This window comes from Dipodomys spectabilis, unplaced genomic scaffold (genome assembly GCF_019054845.1).
Source record: "Dipodomys spectabilis isolate Male_0828 unplaced genomic scaffold, ASM1905484v1 ptg000233l, whole genome shotgun sequence".
NCBI classification, from domain to species: Eukaryota; Metazoa; Chordata; class Mammalia; order Rodentia; family Heteromyidae; genus Dipodomys; species Dipodomys spectabilis.
The window spans coordinates 1,967,580-1,983,604 of NW_024870910.1; the positions used below are offsets into that span (position 1 = coordinate 1,967,580).

A 16,025-nucleotide genomic window follows, 5' to 3' on the forward strand; every position below is an offset into this window, starting at 1 on the left:
CATCCTGAGATACTGAAAAATGGGGAAATACACCAATAATTCCCAAGATAAGACTATCATTAATATGACAGTAAGAGTACAAGGACATGACTTGATGCTGACACCCTTTCTAGGGCACCCCCAACACCACTCTCTATAAATAGACCATGGATCGAAGCCACAGGCACCTGCACTGAGGTGCCAACGGCACCCTCCAATTTGGGCCGAGCTAGTTAGACATTCTGCTCCACATTTGCTAGCTGTGAAGTGAGGGAGTGCCACTTTGTGTGTGTGTGTGTGTGTACACTTACAGGTATATAATGGGTGCTATTAGCTAAGATAACCCCATTGATAGAAGGCATTGTTCTCTATACTGAATGGTGCTAGCAGGGGCAATGCTGGAGAGACCCTGGGTGAGAACCAGAGAGCTTCCTGTAAGAGGAACGTACTGCATTGAGTTGTGTGTTTTTGTTTTGTTGTTTCTACAGTGTAGGTGTTCGTCTTACAGAATCAGATTACAGCATGGAAGTTTTCTCAGCCCAACTTTGCTTACCCCCCCTATTCGTTTAGGTCTCCTCCACTTTGTTTTTTTTTTTTAAATTCCTGGTGCTGCTCTTTAAGATATTAAAGGGTCAAAAGGATGCGTGTGTGGGGGTCACAACTGACCCCAAGGCTCTAGCTTGTTTACTTTTAGATGGTGTTATAAACTGTATTAATGTATAGAACCCTTGGGATCCCCCAGAGAATTCCCAAGGGCCTTGATCTCATCCAAATTGTTAATCTTAAATTCTGGTGCAGAATTGCTACCACTCCACAAGTGGCTTTTGGCCCTTTTCTGTGCCTGCTTTGTGAAGGGCGGAGCTAAGAAAATCCCTTAGAGAAAGGATAGGAGTCCCTCACGAAATAAATCCTGCCGCTTTCCACCATGTTTCCAGGGCAATGAGACTGTCCAGAGGTCACTGTAAGTTCCTTGTATACGTGTTTCTCGCACATTCTCTCACATCCCCCGTGCTCGGGGAAGAAGAGCCATGGCCCCTGTCTGTACCAGGTAGATGCGCTTGGCTTGGTTTTCTCATACTTCTGGAGCAAGCAAATGTTGTTGATGAGAACACTTGGTGCACAGTGTCTGATTTGTACTTGTGGCGGCTGCCTTGGCAATAAATAGACACTCTGCTGGCATATTTCACACCCCTCTCCTCAGCCCACACCTCTCTACCACAGGAGTAGCTTTCCCTTGCTTGGGAGAGCCTTTAACTACTCGAGGTTTTTGTATAGTTACTGGGATAGAATGTTTCTCCCTATTAAACAGCAAAAAGCACCTAAAATGTGGTAATTTAAATGGAATTAGGAAATGTTTGCAAATGAGCTTTCGGTGTTGTTGATGTTGTTGTTGTTTGGCTAGTCCTGGAGCTTGAGAATTGGCCTTGAGCTTTTTTTTTTTTACTTAAGTGCTCTACCACTTGAGCTACAGTTCCACTTCCAGCCATGAGGGACATCCCTGAAGGGTTTTCCCATGCAAGCAGACTTCCTTCTAATTCATTCATTCAAAGGCTTAAATAAAGTCAAGATCGATAAACTGTCCATCATCCAAATGATGACTTTAATCCCAGCAGACTTTCCAAATTCCTCAGCATCCATATCTCTTCTCCCACCAGGTTTGGCCAAGCTCAAGTTCTTATTTCCATTCATCCATTTGTCTGATTGCTACCTCCTACTTTTCCTTGATTTTCTCCTTAATAGTAGCGGGAAAAAATATCGTACATTTCCTGGCTTATATTTTAACAAAAGATGGTACGTTGGAAATTCCAGTTCTGCAAATGGTTTAACAATGAGAACTTTGATCCATTGAAAGATTCAAAGGTAATCATTATTCTGTGCTATAAGGACTATTCCTTTTTGTGGATGGGGGCATATGCTTAATTACTGGGTAAGCAATATTACTATGCTTCATTTTGTATTATCCAAACAAAACAAAATACTATGACTTTAGGCATTTTTGTGCCCAGAACAAGTCTGAGAACCATAGAAAATCTAATCTTTGACAAAGAGTCATGATTAGAGAATCCTGAAGAGAACCCTTCCCTCTGGTTAAGAGGGAATTGGTTGCTGGGTGCCTATGGTTCACTCCTGTAATCCTAGCTACTCAGGAGGCTGAGATCTGAAGATCAGAGTTCAAAGCCATCTTGGGCAGAAAAGTCTGTGAAACTCTTATCTCTGAATAACCAGCAAAAACAACAAACAAACTGGAAGTAGAGATGTGGTTCAAATGGTAGAGCAACAAGCCTTGAGCCAAAAAGCTCAAGGATAGCACATAAGCCCTGATCAGGTTCAAGCCCTGGGTACTGTCACATTTGCCCACACACGAAAAAGAGAGTTGGATGTCCATTTGCACATCCAGAGAGGTTTTTAGGGGCCAGGAGTACTTTCAGCTTCAGATATGAAGTTACTAGACATTTCTGGGGCCAGCCATTCCAAGTTGTGGTACGTTGATCAAGTCGCATGCCATCTCTGAGCGGCGGTTTCCTTGTTAGAACAAGCAAAACAGTAGTCACTATTTCAGCTTGTTCTAGAGATTAAAGTAAATGCTATAATGATTCAGAACTTGCAGAACCAGACGGGGCCCGGTAGAGTTGGAGACCAGAGAACACAGTTCTTGATTATTTAAACTTGGTGTGTCTGTAAGGAACCATCTTGTTAAACTTTTTAGACCTCTTTAAAAACAAACAAACAAAAATTTTAGTGTTAACCTCTGCCAAAGCTGGTGGAGCTATTGGGTGTGGTAGGACACACATGCGTGTGCACACACACACACTTTGAATTAACCTGGAAGAAATGAGAAAACAGTATTATCTTCAACTGCTGATCATCTTGTACTTAGAATTCAGGTACTAAGTCAGTTACTTTGTTAATTCTAGCTACTGTAAAAATCTCAACAGAGGGTTCTTCATCCAAGTGACAAATTTCTAGTTTTGTTGGTAGCAAAATTCCAGCAGATGTAGCAGCCAGACTATGACAGGGCTGTGGTGCTGGCTGGGGGAGCTTGGCAATCCAGGTTGGCCTCCATCCTTTCTACCCTAGTAAGTTAGTTATCTACTTTCCCAGAGTCCGGAAAAAACCAGATAGGATTTTCACATGGCTCATTTTGTTCTTTCCTTCATGTGTCTGGATCATTAGTTTTATTTATTTATTATTGCTGTTCCTGGGGCTTGAACTCAGGGCCTGGACGCTGTCCCCAAGCCTCTTTGTGTTTAAGGCTAGCTATCTACCACTTGAGCCATAGTGCTACTTCAGGATTTTTCTGTGTTGTTTATTGGAGATAAAAGTCATGGACTTTCCTGCCCAAGCTGACTTTGAACTGCAGTTCTCAGATCTCCAGTGTCCAGCATTAGTTTTATTTTTTACATGTACTTGTTAGACAGTTAAACCCCCACTCCCTGCTCTACTCTTCTCTCTCTCCTCTCTCCTGTCTCTCTCTTCTGTCTCTCTCTCTCTCTTCTTTTCTCCTCTCTCTCTCACATACTGGAACTTGAACTCAGAGTCTGAATGCCATCCTTTAGCTTTTTAATCACTCAAGGCTGGTGTTCTACTACTTGAGCCATAGCTTCACTTCTAGCTTTTTGGTGGCTAGTTGCAGATAAGACTCTCATGGACTTTTCTGCCCAGGATGACTTCAAACTGGGATCCTCAGATCTCAGCCTCCTGAGTAGACATGAGCCATTGTGCCCAGGTGAAACATACATTTTATTGATGACAGGGAACAGTTTGCAAATGCATTGATGTTGTGGGAAGGTACTTTTGATGTGCTTTAAAAAGTAGTAGAATTCAATATGTTAAAATACGTTGTATAAAGTAGGTCATAGTGGGGATGGTGAGCGTGACTGGCACTTTACACTGGAGCCCTCTTTGTTTCCTCCGATGATGCTTGGAACAGGGAGGAAGAGGTGGGCAACAATAGCTCTTACCTCCCAGTTGGATCCTCGGCATTGCTTGAATATTTGTGTGTTTGTGTGTGGGGAGATGTTTTCTTGAGAATGTTGCCGAGTAACAGAAATTCCCAGAGTTCCTCAATCTACATGCTGTGCCAGTGCATGGTGGGGTGGAGTGTGCCAGCTTGCCTGGCCATGAGAAATTTCAGGTTTGATTATGAAGTTAGCTGATTACTGGAGTCAACAATGGACTCTTCTCTGCCGGTTGCTTCTGTACTTTGGGTGACGTTAGATGTCCAGGAATTTCTCCTGGTAACCTCTACTGTACTGATTTTTTTTTTTCTCCTTTGAGGTGAGATCTCTGTACTACTCCTATGTTTCCACTTCAGCTTCCCGAGCGGCTGGATCTACAAGCATGCACTGCCATTCCTGTCTTTGGGATCTTTTTAAAAAATGTAACATTGATTTCCATTGATATGGAGTTCCACAGAGGAAAGCAATCACTGATTCTCCTTTGACAAGGTGGCATGTGCAGGAAGGATTAAATTTTAAAGTAAAAGAACACAACTCTGAGGCCCTCTGAGCTGACATATGAATACATTTAGGCAACTCAAAATGTGAACCCATTTAGTAGTGGTTGCAAGAAAGAGATAATGTTTATTTGACCTCTCTTATTATAACTCTTCTGCTCTATCTTTTGCTATGAATCTCTATATCAAAAGAAACAGGGTTTTTTTTTTTTGAAGGCATAAGTACATAGTCTCTTAGTTTAGTGAAAATTATTCTACTGGAAGATTCTTCACATCATCTTTGTAAGCAAACAGCATCAAAGTATTTTCATTCCCCTGTCTTTGTCTCTTGCATCTTGTGGCAACTTCCCTATGAAGGCACACATTTGTTACTGCTCCAATCATTCACTCCCTTTGAAGCATTGCCAAAACCACCTAATTTTTGCTTTAAAGAAATGAATGGAAGTTAGCTCCTACCTTGTCTACTACCCTTTTCTGTGGTTTTATTTTGCCGTGAAAACTCACAGCTTTGTGAGTACTGCTTACTCCCAGGGACCCCTAAGCCCTTCTTGTAAAAATGAAGTGCCCAGGAGCAGGAAAAAAAAATAAGAAGACACTGTTACTACTTCCTTCTTTTAGACTTGATAAGGAATAGATTCAGACAGATCAGATGCTTCCCCTGGTAATGAAAACTGAAGTCCAAATTGAATAAGAAATACTTTTTTTAAAAAAAATCGATTGCTAGCATTTGTGTAGAAAAGATTTAATTAGACCAGGGATCTAAGAGAACTTATTGGCCTTTACATTTAGATATTGCTGACACAGTTAATTTCTGTCTCATTTTGCCTGGGAATTTCCACAAGTATCAAACATGGTATTACATTCATTAGCCATAACTACCATCTCTCCCTTCCCCCACCCCCTCAATCCCTTCTCTCTCCTCTCTTATTTTGTATATGCCCAGGAAACCATGAAGTTCAAGGCAGTCAGTTGGTCTAAACCAGCACATGACCTTAGGGAGATCTCCCATGAGAATTCTATGTACCCCTAAAGGGGAGATAGAGGCTACTATGGGTCATCTACAAACAAACAACAACTTAGGCACAAGACCTGAACATTTTTAATGATAAAAAGAAGTGGAACAAATTTCAGGTCAAGGTTGGGTTTGGGTGGTTGGCTTATTTGTTTCCTTGTTGGCAATTGTTTCAGAGCGCAGAGCGTGCTTTGTTTACCAGCCACAGCTTATCAAGTTACTGATGTCCAAGCTGATTTCCCTCCTGCCTTGGCTCCCTCTTTCCTCCGTCCTTCCCATTCCTGCTCCAGTGACTGGAGGGAGGGCATGTGGGGGTTTAAACCCCATCTAGGCAAGGTCCTCTTAGCTCCCCTCACTCTCTCCCAGGTCTGGCCTTCTGCTACTTGAGCCATACCTTCACTTCTAGCCTTTTGCTGGTTAATTGGTGATAAGGGTCTTATGGACTTTCCTGCCAGGGCTGGCTTTAAACGATGATCCTTGGATCTCAGCCTCAGACGACTAGGTAGGTTTATAGGCATGAGCCACTGGTACCCAGCTTGCTTTTTTTTTTTTTTTTTTAAATAAGTGGAAAAGCATTTAATTATTTTTTTTTTAACAGCATGAGGATAGCTTAAATGCCCCCCACGCCCCGTGGTGTCTTGTAGCTTTTATGGAGAAAAGACCAGCTAGCTGCACAGCTGAACACCACATAGAGTAAATTCATAGCTTCTGTTCTCTAGTAGGACCCTCCAACTGTGAATAAACAGAATTTTACTTGAAACGAAATGCGTGAATTTTTCTTTTAAGATATGGCCGCATGGTATCCATATTTTGCAAGTTTTGGGAAACATGAAACAGGTGTTTTTCTTCTTCTTTCCTATATGGAACTTACTGATTTAAATTTGTGAAATAAATCCTGGGCCAGCTTTCTTAAGAACTATCCATTCAGATCTCTAAATATTTTTTTTTAGTCAATTATTGCTCATTTCTAGTCTCTTCTTGGAAAAAACATTTTTTTTACTACTTTTGCTACTGTATATACGTATATATATATATGTATATATATCATAATGTGGTATATTCTGTTTATGGAATTAATATTGAGCAGGGTGTTTTTAGCCAAAGAAATGCTTAAGAAAAATTGCCATAAGGAGACACTGAAAAGCTTATTTTGGGGGATGGGAAGGGTGACAAGAGACAGTGACAATTGTGATTGCGTGTTTTGTTTTTTTCCTTGTTGTCAGACCAATGAAGATCCTATACTGATGGATCCTGTACAGGGGCAAAGCTGGAGGAGAAGTGGTTAGATTCTTCTCCTTCACCTCTGGCTAGAGTCATGAACACTCCTGTTTCTGTCATTCTTTATCACTGAGGTGTAAGTACATCAGAAATGACAGAATCTGGCATCCCATTTCTACACCGATCTTTTGGAATTTAGTACTTGGTATGAGTCTTCCGTGGGGCTATCTGTGGATGAGTAGGTGGATTAGAATTTCCAGTGTGGAAAAACCAGAGCCTTCTTGGTGTATTGCTGGGCAAGTAGCTCATGTTTCGATGCTTCTGGATGGATCATCTCTGTATATCTCTCATCCAGGGAATGTTGAAGGTTGTCTTAACTTTGGGACTCAGAGCCTGTCATCTCCCTAAAGGACCAGTGTGACTGCTATTGGCTTAGCAGTTTAACTTTATTAGACTACAGATAGGTAGGAAAGATCAAGGCAACTGTGTGAATGTTGACTTGATCATAAGGGACGAATCAACTCCAAGAGAAGAAGAGAGAAGTTAGTCTTCGAATAAAAGTTGTTATTCTCATCAACGAATTTTCTAGAGGCATAAGCTGTGAGGTATCTTGAGGGATCATGTTCCCTGTACTGAGTCTGTCACTTAGGTGAGTGTAAGCTGCACTTGGCCTAAGCCAGCTACCACCTCCGCCTTTCTTCCTTGGGGGTCGACTTTTGGTCTGTGTTGGTAGTTCAAAAACAGCTAGAGAGGTTGGTCCTTCCATGACAAAAAGCAAAAGGGGTCTTAAAGCGAGGTGGGGTCTTCCCTCCCACCCCCAAATTTGAAGAAATAAGTCAATCATAAGGGACAAATACTGTTTCTTTCCATTTACGTGAGATGCCTGGAATAGTCACATTGGAGAGGCAGGAATTTGGGGTTTACCAGGCGGGGGGGGGGCGGGGAGAGGGGAGATAGGGATTAGATGGATAGTGATAATTTATTGCACAACACCGGGAACGTATTTACTGTCTGCTGCCGTGTACCTAAAACTGCTTAGTTGGTAGATCTTGTCATGCTCTATCCTACCATGAAAATAAATACACATAAAAAGAGCTGTAGCAGGTACAGCGCAGAGCTGGAGGCGGGGGTCTCGGTTGCCGCGCTGTAGCTCGCACACTAGCTGAGCATCCTGGCTCCAGCCAGACTGCACGTCAGGCCGATCCCCCTCCCGCTTCGCCTCAGCATCTGTGTGAGCGAAACAGATTGATGATACCTGGTGATTTGCGTCAAGCTCTCCCAGGGGCCAGGCCCCGGGGGGCCAGATGACACCTGTGCCCCCCCTTGACTGGAAGTCCTCCCCCCTTCTGTTTGCCACCCATCTGCCCACCTCTCTGTGTCCACATGAGAGGGATTTTTGCCTCCTACTCCATCTCTGTGTTTACCGGTGGGATTGTCACAGAACAGTAAGCAGAGCTAAACTTGTTTACTTGTTTTTATCACCCATGGAGCTTTGACAGTGCCAAAGTTCTATCTCAAATCCACTGACTCACTCTTTCTAGGTGCTGGGGGGAGGGCGTAGATAGATAGATAGATAGATAGATGATAGATAGATGATAGATAGATAGATAGATAGATAGATAGATAGATAGATAGATAGATAGATAGATGATAGATAGATAGAGCGGTGGTCCTGGGCTTGAACTCAGGGCCTGAGCACTGTCTTTCAGCTTTTTTGTACAAGGCTAGTGCTCTACCACTGGAGCCACAGCTCTACTTCTGACTTTTTTTTTGGAGTTTATTGGAGATAAGAGTGTCACGGACTTTCCTGCCGGGGCTGCCCTTGAACCATGATCTTCAGATCTCAGCCCCCTGAGTAGCCAGGATGATAGGCGTGAGCCACTGGCACCTGGCAGAGTTGAGTATTTTTAAGGCTCTCAGTATGAAAACCAAGATCCTTGGCCTTGCTCTTCCCTTCTTGTCTCAGCCTGGGCCTCCTGCCCCCGCTACCACCACAGTCATACTCCCTGAGGTGTGTCTGATGACCCTGCATATGGGGGATGCATTTGAAAGAGGGGGTCTTTGGCCTCCTCTGCTGTCGCTAGAATGAGAACAGCACTGAATCAGAAACAGAGGGAAGCCAGCCTGCCTGCCAGCCTGCTGGAGCTAGGCCAGAGCCTAGGCGCTCTGGTTCTTATCCCCCAGGGGCTTGTTCAGACTCACTGGGCTGGCCTCCTCCCGCAGGTTTCTGATTCTGCAGGTCTCCCATGATTCAGCAGGTCTGTCTTGGCTGGGGAGGAAGCAGAGTGTGGAGACAGCATTTCCAGCAAGCTCTCAGGTGCTGCTGCTGCCTGTCTGCAGATGCACTCTGAGAATCCCTGTTCCTGAACCCGATCTTTGCCTGTTAGGAAGGTGTGGACTGGAGGGAAGGGACGGATCAAAGTATATCTGCTTAGATGCCTTGCCAAGTATTTGCCAAGTACCCAGCCATCTTCTGGCTTTAATCATATAGAGACTTTCTAAATCACACGTAATTGTACATCTTTTAGGCAACTTTAGACGGACATTGCCTCTCTCCTCCCCTCCCCTCCCCTCCCCTCCCTTTCACTTCTTGTGCAGGCACTAGGGCTTGAACTTAAGGCTCAAGGCTCGCTCTCTGAACTATACTTCCACTTCTGACCTTTTAGTAGTTAATTGAAGAAAAGAAGCTCACAGACTTTCCTCCCCAGGCTGCCTTTGAATCTCTATCCTCAGATCTCAGCCTCCTGAGTAGTTAGGAGTACAGATGTGAGCTATGACGCCAGGCTTTTGGCTTTCTTCTTGTGGTGATTTTTTTCCCCCTAAACTCTTGAAGGGGGAAGGCTGATGGGGCAGGAGAGAAGAAAGAAGAGACCTAATAAGTCTTCACAGGCCTGTATTCTAAGTAATCAATTTCATGAGCATGTTTTAAGCACACCCCCTCCCCATGGCTGAGTTTGTAGCTCTGAATAGCTTAGGTGTGTGAGGTCTGTTCCTTCACCTCTGCTGGCCTAAGGCGACATCAGTGCACAAGATGCCCTCTGTCTGGACGTAACCGTGTTTTCAAGGCCGTTGTTTAGTCTGTGTCTTGGATGTTATTCCATAGATTAGATTAAAAGTGGTCCACTTCTTAAAAGTCCTTACGGTCTTGAGTGGTCTCTGTCGGGGCGGGGGGTGGGGGTGGGAAGGAGTGCTGACGTATTCTCCCCTCATCTCACATAGGTGCCAGGCTTGCCTGTTTCAGTGTTGCACGCAGGTGCTCAGGAAAATTCCTCTCGGAAGGCCTTTGGGGATTTCTACGTTCTTGCTGTTTTTGTGACCTTGGGAGGTGTCTAGTTCACAGAAGGCTTTGTTTCTCGGCTCTGTTGCTGCTTTCAGCCTTGCCCTGTAATCACGGGGCGCCAGGGAGGGCTGTGGTCTGCTTGCCCGGGTATGCTCAGATACCATTTCAACCCACGTGTGTCACCACAGCGGCAGGGGCGGGGAGGAGGGAGAGAAAGAGAAGGGGACAGTGTTCTGAAGCCCACGAGATTGCCAGTCACGGGGCCTTCATTTGAATTTTGTACATGTGCGGGAAGGGAGCCATTCCTTGGAGCGGCTCCACGTGGTTTTGTTTTAAATGGGCCATCCCTTAACTCACATGACTGGGAGCACTCAGGACACTAGGTGAACGTGCCTTCCGACGTTCCTGCTCAGGAGCTGTTCCATTTTTAACCTTTCAGAGAGTTTCAGAGTTCGGGAGTCAGGACGGTGACCAGGGCCCCCCGAAAATATAAAGTGCTGGCTAAGGACACAGCATGTACACTGGAAGTTGCCATCTCTTGCCAAGGAAGGTGGTAACTATCTATCCTGACAGCCCAGGAGAGAACAGTACGTTAGCCAGAGAGAAGCGTACAGAGGTGCAAGACAAGGACTGCAGATACCCCGACAAGTACACAGAGGAGTAGCTAAGCACCCGCCTGAGTGCTCTGAGAAGAGGTTGTTCTCTGCAAAGGTCCCAGGGGACCCATTATGGAAAGAGCTAGAAGGGACTGCTCAAAGGGAGTAGTGCCTCACAGTATAAATGCTGCCAGATGTTATTGTGTGTATGATTTAGTGGGGGGGGGGGGCGCAGAGTTTGGAACATTGACTTTTTTTTTTTTTTGAGCAGATACTTTGGGACAGAGTATTTTACATTAGCATTGCAGAGTCTGATGAGACCCAAGTTCTGAGCCTCTCTGACCTCCTGAGCTACTCAGGAGGCAGAGATCTAAGGATTGCGCTTTGAAGCTAGCCCAAGAAGCAAAGTCTGTGAGACTCTTTACCTTAGGCCACCAAAAAGCCAGATGTAGAGGCGTAGCTCAAGTGTTAGAGTGCCAGCCTTGAGTGAAAAAGATAAAGAACAGTTCCAGTGGGTAGTCCTTGTGTTCAAGTCCTCATATGATTACTCCCCCCAGCCTCCCCTAATTTCTGAACTCATGTGGTAGGTGATTATGGGTAATTATGTCTTAGTGTAGGTTGGTGGACGGCATGACCACCTGTACCCACGGGACAGCTAGGAATCATCTTTGTAGACTTTGTGTTCATTTGAGAAGTTCGAGATACCCTTTGTCCCTTTCTCGTAATCCTGGACACTAAGCTTGCGAACTGTTGTTATTCCTCCTTTATAGCCTCTCTTTGTACTGGAAATCCTCTGGTCCCCTTCTCCACCTCTCAGGTGAGAAAACTGAGACCCAAAGAGAGGCTGTGTCCCACTTACCTTGTTTGTGTTGGCCAAATGACGGAATAACCCAGTAGGGCACAGTGCTATCTGCATCTTCGCAGTCTGTAGGTTCCTTGACAAGGAACTAGAAGATGGACTCTTTTAGCTGGTCACTGGTACTTCATGCTAGTAATCCTAGCTCCTCAGGAGGCTGCATTCTGAAGGATTGCAGTTCAAGCTCAGCCTGGGCAGAAAAGTCTGCGAGAGACCCTATTTTCAAATAACCAGCTAAAAGCCAGGCTGGATGTGTGGATTAAATGGTATAGTGCCAGTTGAGCAAGCAAACCTAATGAGCACCAGGCCCTGAGTTCCAGCCCTGGTACTGTGGAGAGATCAAGAAAGAATGGGAGAGAAGGAAATGGGAGGTGGGGAGGAGAGTAATAGGGGTCTTTTTCAGAGGAGCAGAGTGGGCAGTGGGGTGGCCCTGATCTAATGGGGGTGAAAGGGAGTATGCCCATCTTGGACTGGTTTTAGAGCTGTGAGCAGGTCCCTCCTTTTTTTGGCTAGATGGGGAAGCAAGCTGTGTCTCACATGCTTGCCTTGCACCAGGCTACCTTCCCCGGAGACCAGCAACAGCCGTAGTAGCTTTCAAGTGAGAACTGGTGGTGACCTGAGTGGCTTCCACCGACTGACGGTAGCTGGGCTAGTAGTGAGCAAGAGCACAGCTCTCTGTCTTTTACAAACAATGGAAAAACCCATCACCAGCCCCCAAACCAGCTGTCTTTCTTCTGATGAATAGACCCACAAACCCAGTAGAGCCGAAGAGTAGTTTCTCCAAAGTACCCCGGGAGTGCATAATACATTTTAAATAAGATTAAAAATTATGTATTATTCTTAGTAGCATCACTGTCAGATAATTGAACCTGAGAGTGTTCGGTGCTGGGTGCTCTGTACGGAGTAGTAACGTCTATTCACTGCGCAGTACATCCCCTTTGTTCAAGAACAATGTATTCAAGGTCAGTGTATTTTGGCTCTGCTGCTGAGCGCTGGAAATTCCCAAGAGAATAAGTTTTTCTCTGGTTATATAATTTAGCACAAGTGACTATAGCAGCAAGCTCATGTTTAATAATGACTGTAAAACATGCAATTGATTCTAAAATTCTGCTTTTAAAAAGTGTGACTTAAAAAAAATCCCTCTTAAGGTTTAAGGCTGGCTTTTTTGCTTTATTTAATTTATTGAAGAAATACTTTCAAGTGCCGCTCTGTGCTCCATACCGTTTTAAGGGCTTTGTGTATAATTAATTCATGTTAACCTCAACTTGGATGGTTCAGTGCTGCTTTTCCTACTGTACTGAGGTGGAAACTGAGTCACAGAGTGGTTCAAGTCAGTTGCTAAAGTTAACTTCCTAGGTGGCAGTCCTATTTTATAAGTTTCAAGATAACCAGTATGAAACTTTACTTTCTTAAGCTGAGTATTAAAAAAAATCTTTTCTGAGGCTGACTGATCTTTCATTAAAAAGAGAACTATCCCTTTCTCTCCAGTCAGACTTTGGTAAGACATTGGCACTGAACTTGAGCTGGTTCCTGGAAGAGAGCATCAGGTCTGCAGAACTGTGGCTTTGGGGTGACCATAGCTGTCCAGCAGAGGGACAGGAGAGCAGGCTGGTGGTCTGGGGGTCCCAGGGAAACAGGGGTGAAGTGGGCAGAGGAACCCAAGCAACAGAAAGTGGGAGTGAGCTAACTAGCCACAACTTTTCTTTCCAGTGGGAGTCTAGATTCCCTGTTCTCTGGTAGTTATTGAAGGTATCCCCAGAGTTCTTTGACTTGAGCTATCTAGCTGTAGGAGTAACCTGTGTGGGAGATCCAGACACTTCTGTCTGCTTTAACAGGTCCTCTTCATAAAAGTTCATGGTCAAGAATGAGCCAGAGGCTTATTGGAATTGTTGGTTTTCTTATACATCTATGTATTAAAAAAAAAAAGACTTTCATTTTTCTTAAATGCTTATGTGTCAGACTCTTGTCCACATACTTTGCTATGTGTCACTATTATTTAATACTTCTCCTGTAGGGTAAATTAGTAATAGATATTAAAGTGTAACTGTGTAGCAGTTACTAAGGTGACTGTGCAATGAGCTGAATAGAGGAACCCTCTTAAGCACCTTGAAGGGTTTTATAATTTCCTATTTACAGATGAAATTAACATGCTAATTACAAATTGTTCCCACTATTCACCCAGGCAGGCTAGTCTCCTTAAGGTTTAGATGGATAACTTAATTGAATTTCTTGGTGTATTTGGAAGCGATAGAACTGCAGTTCTCTTTAATTATATAATGCAGATAACAAAGAGTAATTGTAATAGGAAAGGCACAGGGCATATTTACAGAAAATCTACATCGTCTTACTGAGCAAATCGGAGAAGGTTTCAATAATGTGGAAGATGCCAGTTTCTCTATGTGAGAAGCTGGGATATAATCCACATCTCTTCTTCCCAAATAAATGTACAATTCCAGTTTTTAAAAATCATTTCTGTATTTTGTTTGGAGTTTGGTAAAATGATTCTAAAGTTTGTTTTAAAGCTCTAATAGTGAGATAGGTTTAATTTCTTCTTTGTAAAAAAGAGAAATAAATTAAGGTGAGGATAGAACCTACCTGATCTTTTTGTTTTTTTAATTGAATTTTTTTTCTTTTTCTGATGCTGGGTGAAATCAGGGCCTAGACACTGAACTTTAGCTTTTTTTGCTCAAGGCTGGTGTTCTGCCACTTGAGCATTAGTTCTTCTTTCAGCTTTTTGGTGGTTAATTGGAGATAAGAGCTCTCATGTTTGTTTACCAGGACTGGTTTCAAATCTCAGTCCTCACAGCTCAATTTCTTGAGTTGGCTAGGGTTATAGGTGAGCCACCCAGGCTCAGCTGGATCAGTTTTGCTAGAAATAAATGCCCCCTTTTCCAGTCACTAATGTTTAAATCCACTAGAAAATGCTGTCTTTTATGGAAACATCCGAATAACAAGTGAAGACGTTTGATAATATGCAGAACCAACATTTTCACTCTTATTTAGATCTACTTAACTGACTTTACTATTGCGTTTTTACTGTTTTACTGTCAGATGCTTTTTGAATGGAAATGAGTTGACTGTATTTCATCTTTCCTGGTAACTTAATACTGTCAACAAGATTGCAGGACAGGCATGTGGACTGCCCAGAACTTCCCCTACCTTGCAGTTTTGCAAGACTATTTTGCATCTTCCTGTACATGTTTAGAAGTAGTGGAGGCCTAATGCCAAGTCCGAGCCTACATTGGGTCTGTTGCTTTTCTTTATGGAACTGGATGGATAATTTGAACAACATCTTGGAAATTACAAGTCCAGGAGAATCAAGTTAACATTTCTTAGACTTTGAAATCTATGCAATCTCTTTTCATGCACTAACTGAAATTTTTTTTTCCTAGCTAAGTTTAAGGGTCACTGTCTTGCTCCTGTCTGGTTTGTATTTTAAGCAGCGTTTCTGAAACTTATTTGAGCAAATAACTATAAGATTGAAAGACTTGAGTTTGAGTTACTGGTCTAGATGTTTTTAAGAAGGATCAAAACTCTCTATATAAATTTGCATTAAAAATTTGAATACATGCATCTAGTGGTTGAATTAAGTGGGAAACATTTTCATCCTGTTATTGATAGAGAGCTAAACTTGTGCATTCTGATTTTACTTTTTCTAAAGTAAAATACATTTTAATGCTGTCACCTTTCTTCCTCTGAAGTTTCATTGCAGATCATTTGGAAACTATTCTATCTGATTTAGTAACATTATATATGCACATATTCTAATATGTAGTTTTGAAGTCTCAGGATTATTCCTTTGCATTGCTTTATGCCTTTTTTCCGGCTTGTTTACCTTGATTTTCATTCTCTCTTTTTTTGGGGGGGGAGGGCTCCGGTCATGGGGCCTGAACTCTGGGCCTGGGCACTGTCCTTCAGCTTTTCAGCCCAAGGCTAGTGCTCTACCACTTGAGCCACAGCACCACTTCCAGCTTTTTTCTTTTTGCTTATGTGGTGCTGAGGAATCGAACCCAGGGCCTCAGGCATGCAAGGCAAGCACTCTACCACTGAGCCACCTTCCCAGCCCCCTCTCTCTGTTATTTTTAAGCATGGTATCCTTCTACAATGATGAACACAACATCGTTAGTCACTCCAAATTAGACATTTAGGTTGTTATGAATTTTTTAGTATTATAAACCAGCCCCTAATAAACATCCGTGGAAATGCGTTCTTTAGTTTAAAGCAGCCATATTCTCTCAGAAAGCTGCCCAACAGTGGACTTAGAAATTCTTTTGTGCTAATTGCTGTGATTGCTTATGTTGAGACCTTCTTTTAGTTTATTGCTTTCATTGTATATAATCCTAAACTATTACTGCTAAAATAGTACTTTTGCTAAGAATGCAGTTTAGCTTAAAAAGGGGTTTTCTTAAAGAGAGGTTGAAAAACGAACTTCTCTGGAGCTGTGACCTCCTGATGCAGTATCGCTGTACCAGCATTAGATGCTGTCCATTTGGACAGGCCACACGGGGAGAGGCGGGGATCCAATTTGCAGAGAGTTGTCTGCCTGGGCTGCTAGAAGTCTGCCATTTAATGCACTTCTTGGGATACTTTTGTTCCTTGTTAGAAACACAACAAAGCCCCCCAAACCA

General features: G+C 43.3%; 1 protein-coding gene across 1 annotated transcript in view; it reads left to right on the forward strand.

Moving 5' to 3' along the window:
- Igf1r (insulin like growth factor 1 receptor) overlaps window positions 1-16,025 on the forward strand; it is a 227,585-nt gene that overhangs the window by 76,611 nt on the left and 134,949 nt on the right. The window lies entirely within an intron of this gene.